This window comes from Colobus angolensis, unplaced genomic scaffold, assembly GCF_000951035.1.
Source record: "Colobus angolensis palliatus isolate OR3802 unplaced genomic scaffold, Cang.pa_1.0 Scaffold276, whole genome shotgun sequence".
Classification (NCBI taxonomy): domain Eukaryota; kingdom Metazoa; phylum Chordata; class Mammalia; order Primates; family Cercopithecidae; genus Colobus; species Colobus angolensis.
This window is the reverse complement of record NW_012115999.1, coordinates 156255-159498: the sequence shown is the minus strand read 5'-3', so window position 1 is coordinate 159498 and position 3244 is coordinate 156255.

Sequence of the window (3244 nt, the reverse complement as noted above, 5' to 3'; positions counted from 1 at the left end):
TCTTTACCTGTGCCTGTGTCCTGCAAGGTATGGCCTAGGTTGTCTTCCAGAGTTTTTACAATTTTGTGCTTTACATTTAAGTCTCTAATCCTTCTTGAGTTAATTTTTGTATATGATATAAGAAAGGGGTCCAGTTTCAATCTTCCACACATGGCTTGCCAGTTATCCCAACACCATTTACTGAATAGTGAATCTTTTCCCCATTGCTTGTATTTGTCAGGTTTGTTGAAGATCAGATAGCTATAGGTATGCAGCCTCATTTCCGGGTTCTCTATTCTGTTCCATTGGTCTATCGGTCTGTTTTTGTACCCTTACCATGCTGTTTTGGTTGCTGTAGTCCTGTAGTATAGTCTGAAGTCAGGTAGCACGATACCTTCAGCTTTGTTCCTTTTGCTTAGGATTGCCTTGGCTATTTGGGCTCTTTTATGATTCCATATGAATTTTAAAGTAGTTTTTTTTTTTTGTTCTGTGAAGAATCTCAATGGTAGTTTAACAGGAATAGCATCTATAAATTACTTTGGGAAATATGGCCATTTTATGATATTGATTCTTCCTATTCATGAACATGGAATGTTTTCTGATTTGTTTGTGTCTTCTCTGATTTCTTTGAGCAGCGTTTTGTAATTCTTCTTGTAGAGATCTTTAAACTTCCTGGTTAGATGTATTCTTAGGTATTTTATTCTTTTTGTGGCAATTTTGAATGGGATTGAGTCCTGATTTAGCTTTGGTTTGACTGTAATTGGTGTGTACGAATGTTAGTGATATTTGCACATTGCTTTTATATCTTGAGACTTTGCTGAAGTTGTTTGTCAGCTTAAGAATCTTTTGGGTTGAGACTATGGGGTTTTCTAGATAGAGGATCATGTTGTTTCCAAACAGAGATAGTTTTGTGTCCAGAATTAGTTACTTCCGGTGGGTTCTCGGTCTCGCTGACTTCAAGAATGAAGTTGCGGACCCTTGCGGTAAGTTACAGTTCTTAATGACGGTGTGTCCGGAGTTTGTTCCTTCCGATGTTCAGATGTGTCCAGAGTTTCTTCCTTCTGGACCCTCCTGGTGAGTGTTACAATTCTTAAAGATAGTGTGTCTGGAGTTTGTTCCTTCTGACGTTCAGATGTGTCCGGAGTTTCTTCCTTCTGGACCCTTGTGAATGTTACAGTTCTTAAAGATGGTGTGTCCGGAGTTTGTTCCTTCTGATGTTCAGATATGTCTGAAGTTTCTTCCTTCTGGTGGGTTCATGGTCTTGCTGACTTCAGGAGTGAAGCCACAGACCTTTGCATGAGTGTTACAGCTCATAAAAGTAGCGCAGACCCAAAGAGAGAGCAACAGCAAGATTTACTATGAAGAGAGAAAGAACAAAGCTCCCACGTGGAAGGAGACCTGAGCAGGTTGCTGCTGATGGCTTGGGAGGCCAGCTTTTATTCCCTTATTTGGCCCCGCCGATGTCCTGCTGATTGGTTCATTTTACAGAGTGCTGATTGGTGCATTTACAAACCTTTAGCTAGACACAGAGCACTGATTGGTGCATTTTTACAGAGTGCCGATTGGTGCATTTACAAACCTTTAGCTAGACACAAAAGTTCTCCAAGTCCCCACCCAACCCCGAAGCCCAGCCAGCTTCACCTCTCAGTTTGACTTCCTCTTTTCCTATTTGGATGCCCTTTATTTCTTTCTCTTGCCTGATTGCCCTGGCCAGGATTTCCAGTACTGTGTTGAATAGGAGTGGTGAGAGAGGGCATACTTGTATTGTGCTGGTTTTCAAGGGGAATGCTTCCAGCTTTTGCTCATCCAGTATAATGTTGGCTGTGGGTTTGTCATAGACAGCTCTTATTATTTTGAGGTATGTTCCTTCAATACCTAGTTTATTGAGAGTTTTTAATGTGAAGGGGTGTTGAATTCATTTATGTGATGAATCACATTTATTTATTTGCATGTGTTGAATCAACCTTGCTTCCTAGGGATAGAGCCTACTTGATCGTGGTGGATAAGCTTTTTGATGTGCTGCTGGATTTGATATGCAAGTATTTTGTTGATGATGTTTACACTGATGTTCATCAAGGTTATTGACCTGCAGTTTTCTTTTTTTGTTGTGAATCTGCCAGGTTTTGCTATAAGGATGATGCTGGCCTCTTAGAATGAATTATGGAGGTGTCCATCCTTCTCAATTTTTTGGAATGGTTTCAGCAGGAATGGTACCAGCTATTCTCTGTACATCTTGTAGAATTCGGCTCTAAGTCTGTTTGGTCCTGGACTTTTTTTAATGGTTGGTAGGCTATTTCTGACTCAATTTCAGAGCTTATTATTGGTCTGTTCAGGGATTCAATTTCTTCCTGGTTCAGTCTTCAGAGGGTGTATGTGTCTAGGAATGTATCCATTTCTTCTAGATTTTCTAGTTTGTGTGCAGAAAGTGTTCATAATATTCTGTGATGGTTTGTATTTCTGTGGGGCCAGTGTATACCACAGTTTCTTATCCATTCATTTATCAATGAACACGTAGGTTGAGTCAATATCTTGGCTATTGTGATTGGTACTACAATAAACGTGAGAGTGTAGATTTTTTTTCAGTATGTTGATTTCCTTTGTTTTGGATATATACCTGAATATATATCCAGGTATGGAATTGCTGAATCATATAGAAGCTCTATTTTAGCTCTATTTTTATTTGTTTGAGGAGCCTTCAGACTGTTTTCCATAATGGCTGTACTACTTTACATTCCCAAACAGTATACAAGAGATCCCCATTCTCTGCATCCTTGACAGCATGTATTGTTTTTGTCTTTTGATGATAGCCATTTTAACTGGAATAATTTTTTATTGTGTCTTTAATTTGCATTTCCCTGATGATTAGTGAAGTTGAGCATTTTTTCATACACCTGTTGGCCATGTGTGTATCTTTTGAGAAATGTCTATTCAGATAAAATGAGTCGACTGTAAATGTGTGATTTATGGGTTCTCTAGTCTGTTCCATTGGTCTACATGTCTGTTTTTATGCCAGTACCATGCTGTTTTGGTTACTATAACTTTGTAAGATAATTTGAAATCAGGTAGAGTGATGCCTCTAACTTTGTTCTTTTGCTCAGGGTTGCTTTGATTATTCTAGTTCTTTTGCAGTTCCATGTGAATCTTAGGATTGTTTCTTCTATTTCTTTGAGGAATGACATTGGTATTTTGATAGGAATTGCATCTGTAGATGATTTTGTATAGTATGAAGATTTTAACAATATCGATTCTTCCAATCCATGAACAT